At 53.1% G+C, this 24,707-nt stretch overlaps 1 protein-coding gene across 4 annotated transcripts in view; it reads right to left on the bottom strand.

Moving 5' to 3' along the window:
- TNS3 (tensin 3) overlaps positions 1-24,707 on the bottom strand; it is a 206,009-nt gene that overhangs the window by 158,958 nt on the left and 22,344 nt on the right. For 2 of the 4 annotated variants that reach the window (XM_027573532.2, XM_027573533.2), the window contains exons 1-2: positions 16,130-16,533; positions 5,753-5,861 (exon numbers count right to left, since the gene is read on the bottom strand). The gene's annotated coding sequence lies outside the window, so the exon portion shown is untranslated. Of the gene's footprint in view, positions 1-5,752; positions 5,862-16,129; positions 16,534-24,707 lie in introns of those variants that run through there. The other 2 variants (XM_027573536.2, XM_027573535.2) reach the window with 1 other exon arrangement.

The raw sequence follows: 24,707 nt of genomic DNA on the forward strand, positions 1-24,707 counted from the left end.
GGGTCCAGCCTCCCTATTATGCCTAACAGAAGCACAAAATATACACACATATACACACACGACACCATTACTCTTCTCGTTATACAGAACGAGAAGCAGAACAAAGTGATACCAAAGATTCCTTTCTGCATGAAAAAAAAAAGACTTTACGAAAGCAATTAGAAGAATTGTATATCCATAAATAAAATATTGGGTAGCTGTTGAAACACTATGATTTCTAAAAACCTAACATGTGACGACATTTATAATAAGCAAGATGAAGAGATGTAAAGCTATGTACAGTACAAAACAAACTAAACGCTGTAAAAACAGACATGAGCAATGGTCTGATCCACACCTGAGAACTCTGGGCAGGACGGAGGTATCATCCCAACTCGGATAAGCAAAGCATGGGGCATGCAATATGTCTCTCACTGGGAAAACCAGCTAACTCACAAAAAATAACAGAAATAGTGCAAATTCCAGATGAATCAATCATGAAACTGGATCAGAACTGGAAAAGCAGAAGGAATATTGGAACAAACCATGCAGAACAGCCTTATGGCCACAGAGAAGGGAAGGTGCCTTAAAAAACAATCGAACACAGGGATTAAACGAAGTGATGGGTGGGTCTGAACAAGCCGGACCTTAAAACTTGCCCGAGGTAAACACTCCACAGACAAAATCAGACAAACAACTGCCTGGAAGGCTTGCCATGCAGAAGGTCGAATTGTAAGAAATTCACACGCCTGTGGGTCCAAGTCCATCAAAAGTTGGCAAATGTTCTGCCTGATGTAATGGATAAAATGATTCGTATTTGTAAGATAATGAATTCTTCTAATTCAAGAAGGAAAGATAATATAGAATCTAATTTTTTTAAGATTTATTTATTTATTTGAGAGAAAGAGAAAGCGTGTGCACAGCGGGGGGGACAGAGGAGAGAATCCCAAGCAGAGCCCGCACTGACAGTGGATCCCGACACGGGGCTCGATCTCACGACCCCAAGATCATGACCTGAGCCGAAACCAAAAGTCAGACGCTCAAACAGCGGCACCACCCAGGTGCCCCAGTAATCTAATTTTTTAAATGAGCAAGGGATCTGACAGGCTAGCTCACTAAAATGAACACCACAGACATCTTCTCTGTGTCTTTTATAGCGGCTATCTCAAGTAGTAACAGATGAATTAAAAATACAATCAAGGGAGATACCACTTTTCATCCATCGATTCGCAAAAATGGAAAGCCGCCAAGCATCAAGTGAGAGAGCCAGTGGAGCTCAAGGCCACAGGGTGCAGGGTGGGAGCCGGTTCCTGCTCCACACTCAGTGGAGCCCCGCGTCCGAGAGGGTCCAGGGTCCGTGGTGCGTGTGCTTCTCACAAGTATTCCAGGCCTTGATGACACAACACACATCCAGTCCGTTGGAGCACCGTCTCCACCGCCACACATCGGCTCCCTTGTCACACAGGGGTTTCCAAAGCCTGGGGTAAGAATCCCGGCTCCCAGTACATCAGCCCTGGCCCAGAGCATCTGGCTCTGAAGCGCCAGACATTTTTACATGTTGTCTTGGAACTGCTATTCTTCCAAATGTCTGCAGGAGCCTCAGAAATCCAGGCCACTGTCTTACAGGCCCGTCAGAAGCTTTTACACGACACTCTGCACATATTTACCAAGGGAGAGATGAGCCCTTGCTTCTCCGCTACTCGCCCGTCTACACTCAAGTTCACCAGCCTCTCTGGGTTCCCAGGAACCGGCTACACAGACAGGCGGGGACCGGAGGCCCCAGCACAGGGCAGCCTGCCCTAACATTCACTGCTCTCTCAGCTGACTTGTTGGTCCTAACTGCCCGCGTGTCCTAGGGTCGTAACACAGCATCTGGCACAAAGCAAGCCCTTACCACGTATATCTACCGATCTACCATCTACCCAAGTCTTTATCAATAATCACTTAGTATACCATGGACCGTGATGGCCTCACAGACAGGACGCCTCCCTCAGACTGTGAGCCGCTCACAGACAGGACGCCCCCCTCAGACTGTGAGCCCTTTACAGACAAGATGCCCCCGTCAGACTCTGAGTGCCTCCTCACAGACAGGATGCCCCCTTCAGACCATGAGCCCTTCACAGACATGATGCCTCCCTCAGACCGTGAGCCCCTCACAAACAGGTCACCCTCCTCAGACTGTGAGCTCCTCACAGAGAGGATGCCCCCCTCAGACTGTGAGCTCCTCACAGACAGGATGCCCCCCTCAGACTGTGAGTGCCTCCTCACAGGCAGGATGCCCCCCCTCAGACTGTGAGAGCCTCCTCACAGACGGGACTCCCCCTTCAGACTTTGAGTACCTCCTCACAGAGGGGACTCCCCCTCAGACTGTGAGAGCCTCCTCACTGACAGGACTCCCGCTTCAGACCATGAGCTCTTCACAAACAGGACTCCCACCTCAGACTCTGAGTGCCTCCTCACTGACAAGACTCCCCCCTCAGACCGTGAGCCCCTCACAGAAGGGACTCCCCCCTCAGACCGTGAGCCCCTCACCGACGGGACTCCCCCCTCAGACCGTAAGCCCCTCACTGACGGGACTCCCCCCTCAGACCGTGAGCCCCTCACCGACGGGACTCCCCCCTCAGACCGTGAGCCCCTCACCGACGGGACTCCCCCCTCAGACCGTGAGCCCCTCACAGACGGGACTCCCCCCTCAGACCGTGAGCCCCTCACTGACGGGACTCCCCCCTCAGACCGTGAGCTTTGAGCTCCTCATACACAGGGCACAGCTTTCTCATCTTCTCATTCTAGCAGGTGCTTAACACACATTTTGTTTACTGAAGAGGAAAAGTCATCATCCAACCTTCCTTACAAAACTCCCTCATTCCATTTCCCTCTCCCTGTTGCTTCCTTTCTCAACCCTCATCTCCTCAGGTTCCTCCCAAGCGGGTCCCTCTTTGCGGCATTCCTTCACGCTCTGTCACTTTTCCATTCCAGTCTGTTCTCTCCTATTCCATGATAAGATCCAGGCAAAGCCTTTCCAACGGGATCACTTCTGCTCGGTCTGACCCCGCACCCTCCCAGACCATCTCCCTCTGGAGGCTAAACCCCCCGAACTCACATCTCTCAACACCCGCTCAAAACCAGAACACCAGCATCACCTGCACCCCAGTCTTCCACTGCCTTATCTAAAATATGACCAGGCTGGGTTCAGAAAAGCATCATCAGTGAAAACTGAACCATTTTAAACCACCCGAGGGAACCTGGTGGAACAGGTTACCACAATGCCCTAACCGGCGGCGAGGGCACAGAGCTGGGGTGCCATCAGCACGGTTCTGGGTGGCATGACGTGAGCCACAACCACACACTGAGCCCCATCACCCACCCTCACTGCCATCTCTGCCTTTCCCTGTAAGGTTCCAGAATAAGGATTAAGAAAGACTCTATGTCAAGCATCACAGCTTTGTAAAAATGAAGCTTTTTTTTCTAATCTCGCCATATACGAGATATGAGGTAAAACGGGGGGATAAATGTGAAAGTAAAGGACTTGAAGGTCAAGAATGAGCCAGAACAGGAAGAGCAAAAATAGGAGCCTGAGTCACAGAATACACCCCTACCTTTCTCTACCATCACCATCACCACCACCATCACCAATGTCATCACCGTCATCATCACCACCTTCTTCCTCATTACCAATGTCACCATCGCCACCATCATCATCATCACCAACACCATCAACATCACACCATCATCACCGTCACCATCATCATATCACCATCACCACCATAATCAGCATTATCACCACCATCACCATCATTGTTAACAATCATCATTACCACCAATGCCATCACCAATGTTACCATCATCATCACCACCATCACCACCACCACCATCATTACCACCATCATCACCATCATCATCATGACCATCACCACCACCACCATCATCTTCATCACCACCACCACCATCACTAACACTCCTGCACACTCTCTCGAGCCAGTCAACGTTCTGTGTGTTCCACGTGTACTTAATCAGTTATTCACAGTAACTCTAAAGGAAAATTCAAGCAAAGAGAGGGAGAACGGGAACCCCAGGAGCCTGGCTCCACCGTCCACGCTCAGCTCCAACACACCTACTGCTTCTCCAGCAATGAGCCTAAGAAACGGCCCTTCCACCACAAACTCACGAAGCTGGCGTGCATGACCGCTTAGATGATGTCTGTAACGGGCGTGCCTCATTGTCTCCAGGCGGCACGTACAGGGGCTCAACACGCAGATGCATGTGACATGTATAAGTCACAGGAGACAAAACTACTCGTGGTCCCTTTTCATGGTCTCTACAGTTTACTGACAAAAGGAACAGACCATAGAGATTAACCACATTTTGTCAGGGGCAGGCAACAGAACCATGGAAGGGCCACAGTTTCCTCTGAGCAGCCAATCACAGTCACCCACAGCGACCCTGCCGGGCCCCGTCTACACCCGCGGTGACCCTGCCGGGCTCCTGACTCCAGTTCTGGGAGCAGCATGCCCACATCCTGCCCCCACACGTCTGCAGGTGTGTCTGTGGGGCAGGAGAGATACCCCAAGTCTCACATTTTGATCCCAGTGAGACTGGTCCTTCCACAGGCCTTGTTCGCCTGACAATGTCACCAGGGTGCCCATCGTACAGTCGTGTTTGGAGCCATCAGAGTGATCCCTTAAGACAAGAGCACTGAGTCGTGCGATGCAAGACCTCTCCAGCCCGCGCAGCAGCTCGTGGGGGCCAGGTGACAGGGAGCACCCCCAGGCTGTCACACAGGCTGCCTCCAGGGAGAAGGGAGGGGGCCCACACGTCCAGAAAAGGACACAGAGACACTGGGGGGTCAGGTAGGGGAGGACCCCGCCGGCAGGCCCCCTGCGGCCGCAGCAGGAAAGGAATGACCGAGATGGCGGCATGCTCATGGCCCTGGGAGCACCGTCAGCAAAAATGACACAGGTCCCTTAGGTGGAGCAGCCACACCAGCCCACCCACTCTCAGGCCCTTTCCCTGCAAGAGAAACCTTAGAGGCCCGGGTCCCCCCTCACCCCGCTGAAGTCTGACGCTCCTCCCCCACAGCCCCACCCCAAAGCAGCCCACAGGGACTGAGTACAGGGGTCCTCGGGGAGAAAGGGGAGCCAAGAGGCAGTCCCAACACCACAGAAGCCCACTGGCGACACCACAGGGCCACCCTGTGCCTCCTCCAGGGCCCAGTCCCCCAACCTGCCTGTGCTCTGTGACGTGGACCCCCAGCCCCCAGCCAGGATTCTAGGGCTCAAGGGAAACGAGCAGTGTTGTTCTCACAGGCCCACTCTCCGGATTTATTAACACGCAAACACACGGACTGCCTGGGGCTTGAGCATCAGAGCCCTGACTCCAGGCTGAAGGGCCCGCCAGGAGAGCCCTGACCCTGAGGTGCAGAACATTCCATTGTACACTCACTAAGAGGTCAGAGCGCAAGACTGAATAACCCAAGTCACAGACCCCCCCAGCATGGACGGAAGAGGCAAGTCACAGTCGCTCACTGCTGTCCCCTCGCCCACATCAGCAGCTCTACTCCTTCTGGAAAAGTTTCCTCCTGAGCATGAATCTGAGTAAATACAGTCGGTCCCTGCCCCAAGAAGGGCGGGGGGTAAACACCAGCTCGGAAGGGGAATTCCACGATTTAACTTTTGGAAACTCCCAACTCCTGAAAGAAGCTTCTCATTTGGGTTTTTGTTTGTTTGTTTGCTATGTTTCGTTTTCATTAGCAAGGGAATGATAAACGTGCACTCACCTCGGCATGAAATCCCTTGGCTGTCAATAATCTGCTTGCAAACCCCACAGACCTTGGGTTTCTTAAAGGCTTTGTTCTTAAAACTGTGCAAACTCGTTAATTCTTCTGGCTGAAAAAGCGAAGGGAGAAACTGTCAGCTCCACGATTCATAGTTTGTTTGCCTTTTCTTTTCTCTTTCAGGAAATAAGGCGTCTAACAGAGTTTGGGAAAAGCTAAAAAGGAACTTTACCCATTCAACAGAGAAGAACAAGAAGCCATCCAGCCAACACTGGGATTCCCCAGGGGAGCCTCAGATACCCCGTCAGCATTCTCGATGCCAGAGCCCCAGAGGGAAGCTCACACCCCCTTGCCCCCCCTGGCTTGCAAATCCCCTTATAAATGGGTGAAGAGCGTCAGGAGCGCGGCACTAATCAACACTGATAATGTGATCCTGTATTAGCTTCCACCGACATCCACGACGAAGTAATCCATAGGCAATCCCAGAATCTTAATGCTTCCTCTGGAAGCAACGCTCAACAAACAGCACAACCGTGTTCAGAGGGAGCTGGGTGACTGATTCTCCTGGGCCCTGGGCCTTTCCAAGTGAATGTGCACCTCTGCGGACCGAGAAGCAGTCATGTAAGACCAGTATGTTAAGATATGCGGTTCCTCCCTCAACCCGGCACAGCACTGAATCCACGACACACACGGTACTAGAATACCTGAGCCACTCATCTACCCGGTTTACAGGGTCAAGGTTCACGGCTGTATCCAATCATCTTACAAAAATTCAATTTGCCTTAGAAACCAAACACCATCGTTCTACCCCATTGGTGATATTCAGCAGCGTATCCTCCCAGCGCCTGGATCCACGAGGCCCGTACTTACCACCAGAGGCAGCCACAATTCCCTGGAAGATTAAACGTTAGCCAGAATGGGAAACAAATGGTACAACTATAGTTTCTTACACATGTTTTTAGAGCTACACCAATCCTGTGACTCAGCAATTCCACTCCTGGAGACACCCAACCGAAGTAAATGCATATGCCCACGAGAGTCTTGTGCAAGAATGGGCAGAGCTGCCTTATTTAAAAATGTCCCAATCAGGAAATAACCCAAATGTCCACTAAAAGGAGACTGGATAAACAAACTGTGATATATTCCTATGACAGAACACTGTTCAGGTACACGCAAGAGCTTGCTACCATTACACACTACTAATCATGGATGAGCACCTAAGGCGTTATTGTGCTGAGCAAAAGAACTCCGACACAAAAGCACACAGTGATGACTATTTACATGATGTTCATGAACAGGCAAACCAATCTATCTAGTTCCTCAGAGGCAGAAAACCAGTGGGGTGAGCTCCATGACTGCCCCAGATTCCTGCATCAAGGAAGGTCCCAGAATGCAGAGAAGGAAGGGGACCAGTGTACCACCCGGGACTGAGGAGAAGGTGCTAGGCGTCCAGGCAGAACAGGGCAGCAAGAGTTCACTCATCAGAGCACCACAAAACAGGGCTGCACGGAACCCCTAAGATGTGCACAAGGGCCCTCTGAAACATTAGCCGAGCGCTGATGAGCACATGCATGCGGTATATGCGCACATCACAGTACAAACTGCCCAAAATAAAGCACAGAAAGAAGGGACCACCTAAGTAAACACACAGATCAACAGAGCATCAGCGAGCTGTGGAAAAGTTCAAGCAGCCTAACACATGTGTAATTGAGGTCTCTGTAAAGAAGGTAGGGGAATCATGAAAATATAATGCCTCGGGGCACCTGGGTGGCTCAGTCGTTGGGCGTCTGCCTCCGGCTCGGGTCATGGTCCCGGGGTCCTGGGATCAAGCCCCACATCGGGCTCCCTGCTCCGTGGGAGGCCTGCTTCTCCCTCTCCCACTCCCCCTGCTTGTGTTCCCTCTCTTGCTGTGTCTGTCAAATAAATGAAATCTTTAAAAAAAAAAAAAAAAGGAAAGAAAGAAAATATAATGCCTAAAACTTTTCCAAAATCTGAGCGAAACTATAAACTCATAGACTGAAGAAACTCCGTAAATCCCAGGCACAAGAAGTGTGGCAGAAATGACACCAAGGCATATGATAATCACACTGCTCAAACCCAGTGATACACAGAAAATCGTAAAGGCCCCCAGAGGAGAGGAAAAGACACATTGCGACAGGAGACCAACTATTAGCACAACAGCAGATTTCTCCTGGAAAATAAATCTAGTGAGAAAACAGTGGAGAGGTATAGAGTGCCAAGAGAAATTCTGTCACCCTGAAAGTTTGGACCCAGCAAACACAGCATTCAAAAATTAAAGCGAATTTAAAAATTCTTATGATATACAAAAGCTGAAATATTTCATCACCAGCTGACACGTACTACAAGACAAGTTAAACATAGACTGAGCACAAGGAAAATGGTCACAACTGGAAAGACAGCTTTACACGGAAGGAACAGTGCCAGAAATGCTAAGTATGTGGATAAATACATAAGATTTTCTCTTATTATTAAAAGCTCACTACAAAATACTTAACTGTTGAAGCAAAAACCAATAACGATGTAAAGTGGGGTTCAACAGACATAAAAGTAAAATTTATGATAAAACAGCACAAAGCCAAGGAAAAGAGAAATGTAAGCATTCTACTGCAACACTCTCATACACTATCATGCGAAGCAGGCTGTGATAAACTAGAGAGATGTACTATAAACCCCAAAGCAACTACTAAAATAATGAGTGATAGGTAATAATCCAACAAAACAGATAAAATGAAATTATTTTTTAAAAAGTTCAACTAATCTAGGAGTACCTGCCTGGCTCAGTCAGTAGAGCACAGGACTCTTGATCTCAGGGCCATGAGTTCAAGCTCCACATTGGGTGTAGAGATTACCTAAAAATAAAATCTTTAAAACATTAAAAATAAAAGTAAAATAAAAGTTCAATTACTCTATACATGGCAAAAAAAGAGAAAGTAGAGCGAAGACTAGGTGAGAGAAACAAAACAAATAGCAAGATGATAGATTTAGACCTCACCATATTAGTAATCACATTATATAAATAGTTTAAATGCTTTAATTAAAAGGCAACAGTTGTCAGATTATATTCCTTTAAAAAAGAAAAAAGACAGAAAAAATACACAAGGATAATGTTAAAGGAAAGCTGGAGTGGCTATATTAATATCAGGCAAAGTCGATTCCAGATTAAAGAATGTTACCAATGATATGGAGAGGGATTTCACAATGATAAGAGGGTACATGCATCAAGAGAACATACAATCATGAACATGTATGCACCTATTAACAATACTTACTTTCAAAATACATAAAGCAAGAAATGATAGGCTTGCAAAGACATAAATAGGCAAAAGTGTAAATATGGTCCGAAACTTATTTATCCCTCTTTTGGACTGAACTATGTCCCCCTGAAATTCATATGTTGAAGACCTAACTCCCAATATGACTGTTTGTAGAGATGGGGCTCTTAAAGAGGTGATTAAGGTCAAATAAGGTCATAAGGGTGGGTTCCTAATCCAGTAGGACTGGTGCCCTTACAAGAAGGAGAAGAGACATTTGGGGGGGCTTGCACACTAAGGAAAGTCCATTTGAGGAGGACTCAGTGAGAAGGTAGCCATCTACAAACCAAGGAAAAAGGCCTCAGGAAAAATGAAGCCTGTCAACACCCTGATCTTGGACTTCCAGCCTCCAGAACTGTAAGAAAATACATTTCCGTCGTTTAAGCCCCCCAGTCTGGCATTTTGTTATGGCAGCCCCAGAAAGCTAATATGCCCCTTCCCAATGACTGATAATTATTTGTAATCAATAATAACAATTGATAATTATTGCAGAAAATAATCAAAGATACATTAGATTTGAACAACATTCTCAAAAGACTTGACCTAATTGACACTGATAGAATGTCTGACCAACAGCAACAGAATGCACATCCTTTTCAAGTGCATATGGAATGTTTACTGAAGCAGACCACAGCCTGGGACATAAAACAAGTCCAAATAAATTTAAAAGTATTCAAACCATACTAAATATGTTCTCTGACCACAATGGGATTATATTAGAAACCATAAAAGAAAAGATCCTTATAAAATCCCCCAAGTATTTAGAAACTAAACAACACACTTCTAAATAATACATCATAGCAAACAGGATTTATCCCAGGGAGGCAAAGTTGGTCTAACATTCAAATACCAATCAGTAAACTAAAAAAGAAACCTACACAATCTTTCAATTCATCGGGGCGGGGGGGGAAACTCTGACAAAATCCAACATCGATTTCCTGATAAACACTCTCAAATCAAAATAGAGAGAGACTTCCTCAACTTGGTAAAATCCACCGCAAACCCCAATTTAAGGACAACAGACAGAATGCTTTCCCTTTAAGCTCCAGAACAAGGCAAGGATGTCTGCAACCAACATTTCTATTTAACATTGTCTTAGAGGTTCTAATCAGTGCAATCGGGCAAGAAAAATAAATAATAGGTATCCAGTTTGAAAAGGAAGAAGTATAAAAAAGTTTTTTTTTTCATGAAATGTACAAAAAAGCTCTAGAACTAACAAGCAAGTTCAGCAAAGTTGAAGGACAGGAGCTCACTGACTGTACAAAATGTATTTCTACATCCTAGCAATAAACATTCAGAAACTGAAATTCAAAGAACATTACCATTCACAGCATCATCAAAAATATTAAATCCTTAGAAATCAATCTAACAAAAGATGTGAAAGGCCTATAAAGTAAAAAATGTAAACCATCTCAGAAAGAAAGTGAGGAAGACCTACAGAGGCAGAGGGATATACCATGTTCATGGATGATAAGACTCGCTTTAGTCAAGATGCAGTTTCTTCCATAAAATCGACAGATTCCACGCCATCTGAATGGAAATCCCAGCAGGCTTTTTTTGTAATTGGGCAGATGGGTTTTTAAAATTCAGGTTTACATTCAAAGCACAAAACAACTTTGAAGTTTGCACATATTCAAGTGTACAATCTGATTAAGTATTCAGACCCCAACTTCTCCCTCCCTGACCTACAGCAGACGTAACTGATCATTCACAGCTACCATCCCCCGTTGGCCTCATAAGGGACTGGAACTGGCAGAGGGGTGATTCCAATGTGAACACAAGCTTTGGCTGTTCTCATCTTCCCTGCTACTCGAGCTCTCTGGAGGGCAGGCAGCTTACAGCTTTCCACCTGACCAGCTCTAGTCCTCCTCTCCCCCACAACCCACCTGACCACTTCCAGTTCCTCCAAAGTCTTTGCACCATCATCAGGCATCTCATGGTGTTCATGTGGATCTTGTCAAGCCTCTGGAAGGAGGCAAAGTGTCATGCACCCAGCAGGACTCAGGTTCTGCTGCCTGCAGTACAACCTCTGGGACCCTGCGAAGTCACTAGGGACTTGGAGACACAGAGGATACCTTCCCCTCCTGCCTATGAGCAGAGCTACTGGAAATGACCAAATGCTACATATATACCAGGCACGAGTTGCGTGCACCAGCAGCCCACGGGAATCCCTTGCTCAGCTTTTGAAACCCCACCCAGACCAGTTAAACAGATCATCTGCAGGTGAGGCTAGAATACAAACTTTTTTTCAGAACTCACCCTGTGATTCCAATCTGCAGCCAGGACCGAGAGCGGCCACTACATAATGGACTATACTATAAGGATCCTGCATAAACATAAGGCACTGCTAGTATATCCGTGTTCATCCGTTTGCTACAGGTTTTTGCATGACACTAAACTTTTGGAGAGCAGGGCTCCCGCACTCAGTGCCCGCAAGGGAGGGACGACGGTGCTCCTCCTGTGAAACTCCGGACACCCACAGGGTCCTCCTGTACCGTAACCATGAGCACCGCGGACCCACAAACACGGATGGGAGGACTCGAAACAAACCACAGAGCAGAAGTTAAAGGCTGTGGGCTCAGACCCTGTCTCCACCCGTCTTGCGCTCAGACAGGAGCAGGCATTCAAGTATCTGAAAATACAGTCCTCGTAGCAATGCCCCAGTTGGCACACACTTTTCCCCCTCGTGTGTGAGTTATTTGTTTATCCGCCTTCTCTCCGATGCTCCATTGCCATGTCCCAGAGGCAGGATACAGGGCTCTCATCCATGTGTCTCTGAGCCCCCTCTGCACAGTGCCTGGCAGACAGAGAACCTGAGACCCTCAATTAACATTTGTTAACGGGATGAATTGGCCCGAGTCTTCGGGCCGACGGGGGACACTGTGACCTCTTATTCCTTCCAAATACCTTTATTCCAACCAGGGAGAAAGAGGCACTGTGTTCCTGGGGTTTTCTTGCCCGCTGGGCCATAGCTAGAAGGCTGGAGGGTAAACAGCAGAGGTGTTGGGGAGGGGGAGGAGCTTGAAGCCCCGTCTGTCCGCCCGCATCCCGGAGGAACTCACTCCGGATAGTGTAATAACATCTGCTCACGCTTCATCTGTACAGAACATCTCCATTGTGAAATGAGCTAGACGGGATTAGACGGCCTTTGTTCTCACCTGATACCGAGCTTTCATTTCGCCCAGAGAGGTGGGGCCACAGAGTGCACGGGGGAGGGGAGGCTTCCCTGCTGCAGCATTTAGCAGGCTCAGTTCAGGAATCTAAATTGCATTTAATTGTTAGGAGCAGACAGTTGGAAGGGCAGTGAGCAAGGCTGCCCGTTCCACAAGGACTCCCGGAGGGGCACCCGGTAATTAGTGCTGGTCTTGATTGTGAGGTCTCTTTTTAGAAAGAAAAATCTCTGCAAAATTGAGCAAGGAAAAGCTCCACGTGAGCGCGGGTGGGTACAACTCTGCTCTGCTCTACTGAAATGCAAAACTGCACAGAACTCTCTGTGGGTTCTCTGGGCTAATGTTACAATAGCAAAACAGTGACCCACACAAAGGCTAAATCAGCACAGACCGCGCTCTTTTCCTCCCCGGGAAGAGGATTTAGGCCTGAGTTCTGGTACCTGGGAAACCGGCAGGCAGCATTCCAGAGAGCAGACCCAGGGCAAAAACACAAATCAACTTGACCCTGAAGTTAAAGGGCCACCAAACCTGCCTGCATGGACAGAGTAGCCCCTAAAGCTCTAGGATGACGCCCACAGAGGTCTCCACCCTTTCACAGCCAGAGGACACAGGCGTCCAGACACCCCCCCCCCCACACGACACACTGTCCCCAAGCTCCCCAACAACAGCGTTTGGCTGTTAAACTGATTATCAGAATGCAGGGCGACAGAAGTGATGTGAAGTAGCTGACACTTCGACTTACTCATTTCTCAGAACCTTAGAAACGTTTCCGGTAAAAGAATGCAATAAATGCCTAATTATTGGGCTCAGAGAAAGGGCTGCTCGAGCCAGGGGGCGGGGGGCATCTGCTCGGTTTAATCCAAAAGCGGTGGAGGACGGTCGCATGGACCACGGACTGCAACGTGGCCCTGGCGAGCTTGTATTATCGAAACACACCATCAGCACAGAGCTAGGGGCCCTTTCCCTTTGAAAGAAATCTGGGCTGCGCCCCCAGTCCAAGGCCAGTGTCCTACTTCCATTCTCCGGAAAAGGAGTCCAAGGAAGTGCGTTCAAAAGGCAGTTGGATTAGAAAGTTAACCCTGAACTCTCCCACTCCATGTGCGTGCGCTCGCTAGGGCGCCCGCCTCCCACCAGGCAAAGGCCGGCTTCCCCGCTTCCCCTCGTCCTCCCCTGCGCGCGTGCACAGAACCACGCGCGATTGGGCGCGGACAAGGGCGCACGAGCACGGGCACACGTGGGCATAGGGACACACTCGCATTACGCGCGCGCGCACTGGCCCGAAAGCGGTCCGCTCCGAGAGCCCCTGCGCCCCCGCTCCCCAGCTCCCCAGCTCCAAGCCCCGCGCCCCCGCGACCCCTCTTCAAGTCCCGCGCCCAGCTCCGAGAGGCCGGTGCCTTCGCGCCCCCTCGGCCCTGCGCCCCTGCGCCCCCTCGGCCCTGCGCCCCCGCGTGCGCTCGCACCCACTCACCTGGCGCCGGTGCCGGCGCGCCCGGGCCCCACGCGCGCACCCTCCAGGCGGCCCCGAGGTCAGAGCGCGCAGCCGCATGGCCGCCCGGGCGCCAGCGGAGAGCTCGGCCCGGGCCAGGCGAGGTCGGCCGCGGCGGGCGCTGACCCCTCTCCCGCGGCGGGGCCGGGCTGGGATGCCTCCTGGGCCCCTGCGCCTCGAAGTCCCAGGCAAAGTTCGACCCCGGAGACCCGAAAGGGCGCAGCCGGCACCTCCAAGTCCACTCTACCGTCAGAAGTCAGACGCCTGGAACAAAAGCCGGGCGAGCGAGCGCACGGTCCCCGGGCGCCCCTCCATCTGACACGAATTAGCCCTCCCTCCCCCCGCCCCAGACCGCAGCTCCACAGAGGAGGCAAAAGGCTTCTCAGCCAGATGCAGGCAAAGTGGAGAAGAAACGCCTCCCAGGGCAGGGCGGCGGGGCAAACCTTCCGCTGCCCCCCGACTTAAATTACCCACGCCTTTGGCTGAGGGGGGGGGGTGTCAGCTTGACTAGGCTTTCAGACCTCTCCAAGAATGCCAACCGAGGGACTTAAAGTCAAACCTGCGGGCTCAGGCTTTCAGGATTTTAAAATCTTGACCGTGGTCCAGTAAACCTGCCTCTGTAATGCTCGGTATCATTGGTAGTCTACCTGGCTGGCACACCGTGGGTTGGGAGTGCAAAGAAGGGAAACCCCAAGGCAGAAGGGTTCTCTTTCGAATGTGCCTCCGCAACCAAGGAAACCAGGGAGACCCTCCTTGCTAAAGGGAGGAGGACCAGCTGGGGGTCCCAGCAGGCTCAAAGCTCAGGATTAGGGTCCTTCCACAGCTGGGGGGCTGGGATCCCCGCGCTCACCCCCTCCCCATCCTCAGGGCCAGACAGCCGCTGGAAAATCACAGGTCCCGTTTTCCTCCCTGGCTCTGTGATCCTGGAAGGGAATTTTAAAACCTGGAGCGTTGGAGCTGAAGGTGACCAGGAGGGTGGGGGCAGAGTGTCACATGAAGAGGAAAGCAGACACCTGGAAAGTGGAAGGGTCACTTAGCCTGAGGGACAGCCCAGAGCGAGGGAGGGCACGATCCGCGGACAGAAGGGCTCTTTCCTTGAGCAGGTCGGACCCCCGCTGGACCGAGGGGACACGGCTGCCATTGTGGAGCAGTGATCTCAGCTCTGGTAGCTCCTGGGAGGAGGGAAAGGCTGCCTTGATCATGTTTGGCTGCAAGAGGAGGGAGCAGAAGGGCTAAGGAGGCTTCTGGCCTCAGGCCGCTCTCCTAGTGCCCCCCAGCCGCAGGCCCCTGGTGACCTGGCCTGCTCTGTGCCCAGCCCAAATGCGCCGCGCTCAGACCTGGGTTGGGCCAACACTCTGACTTCCTTCCCATCTTTCATTCCGTGAGCAACTCCAATGTCTTAGCTTTGGAAGCAGCCGGGGTGGGCTAGAGCGAGGTCTTTATGGCTAACACATGTGCGAATTCCAGTGGTGGATTCAAGGCCAGAATTAACCTCTCGGGTTCTGGCACAGAATATCCATCTTCCCGTTTCTGCAGGGGAACGGCAAGGCTCTTGGACTTTCAGCCACAAAAAAACAAACCAACCAACCCGGCATCATGCCATCCTGGTACAGACACCCATTTATTCTCATGGCTCCCACCCCTCAACTTAGGTCACTAGTCGTCTTTCTCTTCATTCATTTTCGAGATTCATTCATTGCTTACTCATTTTTCTGGGGCGGATTCAGACTTTTTAGATTTGCAAACATTTCTCAGTCCCGTTTCTACTACACATCCCTCTCCCCCCACGGAGTGACACAGGACCCGAGATGCCATCTGTGTCAAACGTGTTTCTGATTCCCCGACATCAAACACGAGATGGGGCACGGAGCCGTGTCTACAAGCTGAGCTAGAAGCACATCATTCTGCTATCTGGGGGCACACAGCACACACACTTTTTCCAGAAATCAGCTGGATCTACCACCAGCCTTACCCACAGAACCAGCAGAGGGGACGTGAATCCCAGCAATCGGGAGACCCCTCCCCAACGTGGTAAAGTTCCCCAACATCGAGGCCGAGCTCCACACTCTGTGGGGGCCCCTGCATAGGACCGTCAAGAGCGCGGGAACATCCCAGGCCTGCAGATCGCGAGACAGATGCTTGTTTTCATAGGGACACCCCAAATCTCTTATTTAAAAGTCACCTCGTTCGAGCACTTGGGGGGCTCAGTCCATTAAGCATCTGCCTTTGGCTCAGGTCATGATCTCAGGGTCCTGGGATCGAGCCCCGAGGCGGGCTCCCTGCTCAGTGGGGAGCCTGCTTCTCCCTCTGCCACTGTCCCTCTGTGCTCTCTCTCTTAAATAAATAAATAAAATCTTTAAAAATAATAATAAAATAAATAAATAAAAGGTACCTCGTTTAGCAAATTGCCGTACTTTCTTACTCCTCGTGGATCAGATGCACGCGGTCCACGTCACAGACGACAACCAACAGAGTTGTCACGACACCCGGGTGAGACTCAGCAACCCAGACAGGGTCTTTGGGTCAAAGTCCAGAACACTACAGCCGGAGGGAACTTCCCCGAACGCAAAACTGGGAGCCCTGCCGGGGCTGCCCACTTTGCAGGCTGCTCTATTCTCCTGCCGGCCTCCCCCAAGCCCTCCTGCAGCGTCCCCCAGCCTGCGTGCACCCCGGAGCTCCTGGGCTCTGTGCCCTGGTGCGTGCTGGGGCTTCGCTCAGGCCTTCTCGAAGTTACCCGATTCTCCTTTGGGGCTGAAAACTGCTACCTTCCTGGGCTCAGCCCAGGACCCCTCTCCTGCCCGGCCTCCCCGACTGCTCACCAGCCCACACCCAAGCCCACCTCCATCCCCAGGCCCTCTGTCTGTGCCTCATCCATCCAGCAAGATCTAACCTTTGCCTGGGGTTTTCCACACGCAGACGGAGCAGGGACAATAAATGCTAGGCAGGAATGAAAGAAATCCGCTTTCCATGACGTCAATGCTGGTTAGAGCTCAGTCTGTCTCAGCTCACCCTCTGCCCGCCTTGGGAGCAGGCTGAAGCACAAGGATCTGGGGGCAGCTCAATCTGGGGATCCCTGGGGAACCCAGAAGCCGGGGCAGGTCCTGTCCTCCGGGCGCAGACGGCCCCACCTCGCCAGGTTCTCACCCACAGCCCCGTCTTCCCCTCATAAGGCCACAGCAGCCTAACACAGGCTTCTGGCTGCATGAGATCCCAGGAAAGAAGTGGTTCGTCCTGCAGAGGATGGACTTCAGGGGTTCCGCCGGCCAGTCCTCGAGGGCAAGCTCCAGCTCTGGGCCCCGGGCCGCATCACCCACCTGGGTGATGGAAGCCCAGACCAAACGGGGGACAGGAGCCCATGCCGAGGCCGACGCTGACACAGGATTCAGGGCTCACGGGGGGAGGGCAGGCCTGCTCAGACCCCGTGGGTCCACGTACTCACACTTGCTCATCGGTCCAGAAACATCCCTCGAAAACACAGATGGGGAAAGTTTCAGGAAACGCCGTGCTGGTGTGGCCCAGTTTCCATGGAGACACAGACTCGGACGGACACACACGTGCACACATCCCCTCCCACACCCCCAGCTCTGCCCATGGGGGCGGCGGGAAGAGGCTGCCCCCATTAGCAGTGGTCAGCACTCGATTTACAATCCGATTTCCCAGCAAAAGAAACAGAGAAGGCTGGCCATGCAACTCTGTCCCAGGGTCGGAGTGACCGGGCCCAAAATCCGTGGCCCCCAGGAGCGGGATGCGCCCTGGCTCCAGCCGTGGCATCTGCGGTGGGGTCACCAAGCACTCTGGGCACATGACGCCTGTCTTCACCACCACCCCCAGCACAAATACCACTGTCACAGGCCGGTCACTGGTCCACGGCCGGTCCACAGCTGGCCCGTGGCTCCAAGACCCCGAGTGCCAGAGAGCTTCCAAGAGCCACCTGAGGCACTTTTTTTAAAAGCACTTGGCCTCTGAGGATGGGAAAGACTCTAGTTTCAGGACTTGGAGACCCGTGAGCTGTTGGCAGCTCTCATCTGCAGAGGCCTCTGTGCATGGCCTTCCCTGCTGGTGCGGGGACAGCGACGCCGGCCATGCTGGGCATCGGAGGCCCGAGGTCCACCTCCGTGGGCCGGTCTCGCACCTAGGCCTTTCTCAAGCACGGACCTGGGGCAAATCCTGGCTCTCACGACATTCCTCTCCCTCCGTTCCATGCTCACCCTGCCTCCATCCTGCCACCAGACAGGGGCAGGATCCAGTGAGCCCCCTCAGGGCACTAGCCACTTCAGTACTTCCTAACTCAGCAACACCCAGGGAGCCCTGAATGTCCCCCTCACTGCCACGGACAGAGCCTGGCCCCAGACAATGCCGGCAGGGGGAGACGAGCCACTAGACAGAAGGGGAAACTGAGTCCCGGGGCATCCAGGGATGCACGGGGACCCAGAGCACTGGAGAGCCAGAGAGCTGGCTTGCAGTGTCCCCCAGGGAACAAAGGTGCATGGCCCCCCGGGGACATTTTTGGGGACGAGGTCAGATCAAACGTGCTACGTATTTGGAGCCTGACCCTCAAAGATGGTCAAAGCCTAAGCTACTACTCAGGGGGAGATGCAGGACTGGCCGGAATTCCTCGCCAGGCTCTGCCCTTCACATCCCCCATTCTCGCAAGTCACAGCAGGTGCTCAGGAAACCCGTGAGGCACGCCTCGCGGCGGTCATGCAGTGCAGCCCATGGAACTGAAATGTCCTCGTTGGCGGCAGAGTCCAAGGCAAGTCCCTGCCCGAGCTCACGGCCCGCTCGCCACATCTGGTGGCCTTTCTAAGAAACAAGGTGCTGACCTCTGGCATCCTTAGCACAAAGTTTCTCGCCAATGCTGAGAAAAGGGGCATTTGTTTTCATTTCCCCGTGCACTCTCCCCTGTCGTGCATTTGCTCCCCACCTTCGAAACGTCCAGAGAAAGGGCTTTGTCGACAATAGCAACCTCGGATGTGTGGAGGGATGCTTCTCCGCTCAAAGGCAGCAAGGGCTTCGCGGAAGACCTGGACCAAAGGAAGGGTTAGATGGAGGGGGCCCCCACCCCCACCCCCTGCAGGCGCACCCTGCCCTGCCTAGGCTGACCCCACTGTCCTCCTGTCTCTATATGGGTAGCAGCGGTGGGATGGGACGGGATGACAGAGGGGCCGTGGAAGGCAGGGGAGGGGTCTTGGCTGCTTCAGCTGGCTGAGGTGGGGAGACGGGGAGGCAGCCCCTAAGCATGAGGGCAGGGAGGATGGCCAGCGGGGCCGGCAGAGCCCGCACAGACCCCTGCATGCCACGGACTCCGGGCTCTTGCCAAGTGGACACCACGGCCTCAAATGCAAACCTAAAAGGAGGAAGCAAACCCCACTGGGCACATCTTACCTGCCTCTACCCCCAACCAGCACAGGACGCATCCTTCACCAGGTGAGAGCAGACCCCCACCCAAGCACGCAGGGTCTCCCCGTCCCCCGGCAGACCAGGAAACAGACGCCCAGTTTCCCTTCCTCTGCACTGAGATGGTCCAGGGGAGGGGAGCTGTGGGCCTGGGGGGCCCTTGGGGAGCCTTTCTGTCCCTCACACCCAGAGCCCACCTGAGGCCGAGGGGCCCAGCAGCCCGAGCCCAAGAGCCCTGGCCTCTGGTCCACGCTGGGTGTCCGCACGGACAAGCCAGCCACCGCCCCATCCTGTCCTGGTGAAGCTGGGAGCCGGGCAGGAGGCTAGCTAGCGGCCTTTGTTAGGCAGGGGGAGACAAGGCTCGGGGGGGGGGGTACCTGGGGGCTTTGCCTCCCGTCCCCACCAGCTTCTCTGCATCATCACCTGATTCCAAGTACCAGGAACCCCCCAGAATGAGCTAGTTCCTGAGCAAAGCCACCAGACCCGCAAATGCAGGATGCACTCTGCTCTCAGCTGGGAACCCCCGGAGGAGAGGGAGGAACCTTCGCTTCCTTCCAGACAGGGCAGGGCGTGCCTCCTCGACTCTTCCCCAGTGATTTCAAACTGAGGTACTTCAGAGGGAGTTTTATTTCACACAGAGGAAAATCTAGACCCTCACCCAAGCCTGGTGAGGGGCTTCAAAACGCCAGCAGTGGGCTGGGCGCTCTCCATCCCCCAGAAATGCTCTTTCTGGGGGTTGCCGTCTCCGTTTCTTGGAGACAAGTGGAGGCTCTGGGAAGTTAGGACGGGGACCCCTGCCCGCCGCCCTTCTGCAAGAGCACGCCGTCCAGCCGCGCCCCTGTTCTCAGGGCCCCCCCACACCTCCCCTGGTCGCCCGGGTCGGGGGGCTGGCTCCCCCAGTGAGGGTGAGGAAGAACGGTGCAGGCCAGGCTGACAGAGCACCTGCTGGGTCACCAAGCCTCATCTGGAAAACCCTTGAATTGCCCTCCGTCCTTCCACGCCCCTCACTTCTGCTCCAGTGTTCCCAGCATGGAGCGACCAGGGTCTTGACTGGGCCACATCCAGACCTCCGGACGGGCACTCTGCCCCACAACAGCCTGTCTCCACCTGGAAACATACAGTCCTCAGCTCACCACCTCTGAGGGACCCCCAGACGCCGGGATTTCTCCCCCGCCCCCAGGCCTCTGACCCACAGCCGAGTTAGGAAGCACTGGACAGTGAGATTTGGCAACAGAGCACATGCTCCGCCCCCCTGCCCCGGCCCCCCGTGGCCTGGAGCATCATCCCCCAGGAAGCTGGACCGGGACAAGCCGTGCAGACGCAGAAGACACAGCACCAAGGTGTGCCCTGGACCCGCTCTGCTATTCGCTGTGTGTCAACAGGTTTATTAGTAACCACTCTGAGCCAGTTTCGTCTCCTGCCAATGGGGACAGCAAAATCACTACCAATGTCCAAAAATCCTGGAAACGTTGACTCCAGGTAATGCACACAGGGGCTTTGGTACCATGCCCACCACGGCCGCTCAGTGTGCCTTCTTCCCTGCAGAGAGGGCTCCCTCCCGGACGAAGATGGGAGGAAAGATAATGTCACAGTTCCTGAGGAAATTGGGCTGTTTTCATCAGTATTCACACATTTTAACTACTCATTCCCAAAGCTGTTTTTTGTTGTTTTTTTTTAAGTTGAGCGTGGAGTCCAATGTGGGGCTTGAACTCAACGACCCTGAGATCAAGACCAGAGCTGAGCTCAAGTGTCAGACGCTTAACCGGCTGAGCCACCCAGGCGTCCCTACTTATTCCTAAGGTTTTTAAAAAGCAAAAGTTGTTTGTGTTTATCATTGCCAGTGTGAGTCAGTATTTTTAGTCTTGGGCAGGTGTTGGGGCAGGTGCTGAGGCAGGCTGGGCTGGATGCTCCCCCCTTGCTCTGAGGAAACAGGGACTTTGGGGTGACTCTCCTGGTACGGGCTCACCCTCAAATTCAGTGAGGCCATGAGTCTTCCCAATCTCCCTCACCCAGAAGCTGGGAATGCACCCGGCCCCATCAAAGTCTATTCACAAAGGGAGCTGATAATTAAATCCTGTGGTTTGAATTTCTGCAGAAGGCAGCCCGTCCTTCCAACCGATAGGGACTCTGTTCCAGGCTGCCAGTGACGCACGCTCCTGCCTGCAAGCAAGCCCCATGGCACCCAAATCTGGCCCCAGGAACTTCCCAGCACGTGAAACGCACATTTCCCGGAAATAACCTTCATTGCTCGCTGCGGCTCAGAAAAAAGAAACAACATCTCTGTCCATGCCCAGAGAGCAGGAATGGAATGTCCCCGTGACCAAGCAGACCAGCACGGCCCTCGGCCACACACCTGGCAGGACCCCGAGCCTCGGGCTCCCCAGGACGTGAGGACCACCCACCTGGCAGCTGAGTCAGGAGGGGGAAGGGAGACAAGCATGTAGAGCCCCTGGGCAGAGTAGCCAGCATCACACTCCAGGGACCCTGAGCCACTGAAGATGAGGCGTGTAGGCCGAGACCCCTGACCACCCCAGACACTGCCCGGTCCATCGGATGCACAGTTAACAGAGATGGAGCCACAGGATGGCAAAGAGCGTGCCACGCTGGCTCGTGCCACTCTGCCCCCTTGCTGATACAGCCTGAACACAGCCAAGCACCCATGATGCCCCAGATAGGTGCACACGGACAGCCACACACCCTCAGAATAAACCAACAAGCAGGTGCTTTGGATCAAGTCTCACGGATCCACGAGCTGAGCTCCATGGTCACTGCTCAGCCTCCCACCTGAGCCGCCAGTCCAGGGACGCAGAGCCAGGTGGCCATGGGCCCTCGCGTGCGGACCCAGGCCTCACTGTTCTGGAGCTGGACTGAGCCTCCCTGGGGACAGCTCTCCAGCTCACTCCTGCTGGCTCCTGGCCCGTGAGCATCAGCCACGACCAGCCAGCCCGCGGGGGCCAGGCGGTGGGTCTGCCGGGGACTGCTGTCTGTTCCCCAGCTTCCAGGATGGTCAGTCGTGTTGTGCTTTTAATTTAAAAATCTTCACCTTAATAAAGCTTTTATATTTTAGCACTATAAAAAGTTAAAAAGTTCCTTGATTTTCAAATGAATACTTTATCAGAGTCCTAACGTTCATAAAATAAATTCGTGTGCATCCTGGAGTCCTCAGATTTTAAAACCAACCAACACTTTCTCATTTTTACAGCTAAGATCTATAAAGAAATTCTGAAACTCCAAAATGCTGGTGCAAGTGCTCTGTCACTCAAACTACGCATCTAGAACGCGTTTAGTCTACAAATCTAAATAATCCCAGTTAGATGAATTTCAGGCTTGGGTCTTAACGAGCTAGCAGCAACCATTTATAAAAGTGCCACAAAGTACTTTAATGGAAATCATTCAATTTAATGCCACAAGCATGAGCCCGTTATACTCTGGAAACAAAAGCTAAATGTCAGAACTACATCCAGCAGACGAACTTGAAATGACTGCAGCAAGAACAGATGGATGGGTGCCGGACAGTGACTTCTGGGTGGTGACGTACATTAACAAGACAAATTGTGGCGATCGTTTTGCAATATATACAAACAGCAAACCACTATGTTGCACACCTGAAACTAATATAATGTTATATGTCGTTATATCTCAATTTGAGAAAAGCAGAAATAAAGCTCAGAAGAGTTTTTAACCAGTTCCACTGGGGAGAACAGAAAATCTACAGGCAAAGGGACGTGTAGAAGGCAAGACCACGTAGAAATTACCTTGAATGGCTTTATTTACCTCCTCCTGTGATTATCTGAAAGACCCCGATGAAGGAAGGTTGAAGAAAAGCATTAAAAAGGAAAGAGGCCGGGGCATCCCGCTGGCTCAGTCGGTTGAGTGTCCAACTCCTGATTTCGGCTCAGGTCATGACCTCGGGGGTCCTGAAATCGAGTCCCATGTTGGGCTCCACACTGAGCATGGAGTCTGCTTGAAGATTCTCCCTCTCCCTCTGCCTCTCCCTCTCCCCCCACGCCCCGCTCAGAAAATTTTTAAAAAATTTAAAAGGAAAGAGGCCATATACATTCTGGGCTTGAGCTTACAAAAGCACAAATTCAGAAGTTAAGAGAGTATGTTGTCATGCTAGATCCATCATCCTCTTCAGGATGGGTTACTCCAGGTCAGTGCCACGTCAGCACGGGGCTTCTGTGGCATCACTGTCTGTGCCCATCAGACAGAAGCGGCACTGCCCAAAGGGTCTGTGGCTGGTGTCCCTGCAGCTGCTGTCCCCACGTGTCCCCCTGCCCCGCGTGGGCCAGGACCAAGCGCCTTCCCTCCCTGTGCACACCTGGGGCACCCCATGCTGAGCACACCAATCCTGGCAGAATGGGGGAGGGGGGTGAGTCAATACAGACAGACGCCAGGTTTGAAGGCGGCGGTCACCGGAGGCCACACCCTGCGGTCACACCCAGGCTAGGCCTTGGAGCCTGTGGCCTCCTATCTGCTGCCCTTTGATTTCTGATTAGTTGAGTGACAGTGATTCACGGCCACCATCCCCCCGCCCACCATTTGGATCCCAGTTTACTGTGTGGGAGGGACGGGGTGGGGGGAAGATAGCGCCCTAAAGGAGGTGGTCCTGGTGGCGCTGGGTGCCAGGCGCAGGGCGGGACTCAGCCCTGGTGAAAACAGGGCGTTGGAGGCTTGCAGCAAAGGGGGAGGGTGGGAGACGGGGGCCAGCAGACCCCTGGGGAACAGGCCAGCAGGGACCTATGGAGATGGCAGCAGGAAAGAGGGAGGCCACCTCCAGGGGCTCAGAAGGAGCCTGGCTGGGCCGGGGATTAGGAGCCACTTGGGGCAGGAACCTTCATGGGGAGGACTGGGGGATCCGGGTCTCGGACGGGTCGCATGCTTTCACTGAAATCTCTCACCATGAGGGAGAGAGTGCACACGGGCCGGGAACACACCCCTACGTGCGGGCTCGGGGGCTGTGCTCCGCTCTCAGGGTCTCCTCCGCATCAGCACAGGCCCACAGGGCCACCTGTCCTTCAACCAGCTGGCCAGGTCCACGCTGTGCACCTGCTATGCGCCAGGTCAGGAGGGGGAAGGTCAGGGGCACAAGCCAAGGTCCCCACCCGCAAGGAATGCTCCGCGTGGCCTCCAGGAAACCTCCCCGCAAGGGTGGTGCGTTCATTCATTCATTCACTCCTTCCTTCCTTCCTTCCTTCCTTCCTTCCTTCCTTCCTTCCTTCCTCTGACCGCCCACCACCCTCCACAGTCCACCTGCTCTGCCCTGGGCACACAGGAGCTCAGTGCTCCCGACAAACCTTGACCCACTGCAGGCCACCCAGTTCACGGACGCCCACGTCAGCTATAACCCAAGAAGCCCAGCAGGGCCCCCCACCCGAGTGACCCAGCTCTCGTCCTCGCGCTGTTGAGCTTCGCCAGCTTCTTCCCCCCTACGCTACCTTCCCCAGCAGACCCACACACCCCATCTTTAAAGACAGCCCCCCTGGGCTTGGCCCACACCACCCCTCCCGGCTGCTGGCCCACTTCCTGCCCCCCTTCTAGGGGAGCTTCCTCGAGGGCTGGCTACCGCCAGT

This window comes from Zalophus californianus, chromosome 12 (genome assembly GCF_009762305.2).
Source record: "Zalophus californianus isolate mZalCal1 chromosome 12, mZalCal1.pri.v2, whole genome shotgun sequence".
NCBI lineage: Eukaryota > Metazoa > Chordata > Mammalia > Carnivora > Otariidae > Zalophus > Zalophus californianus.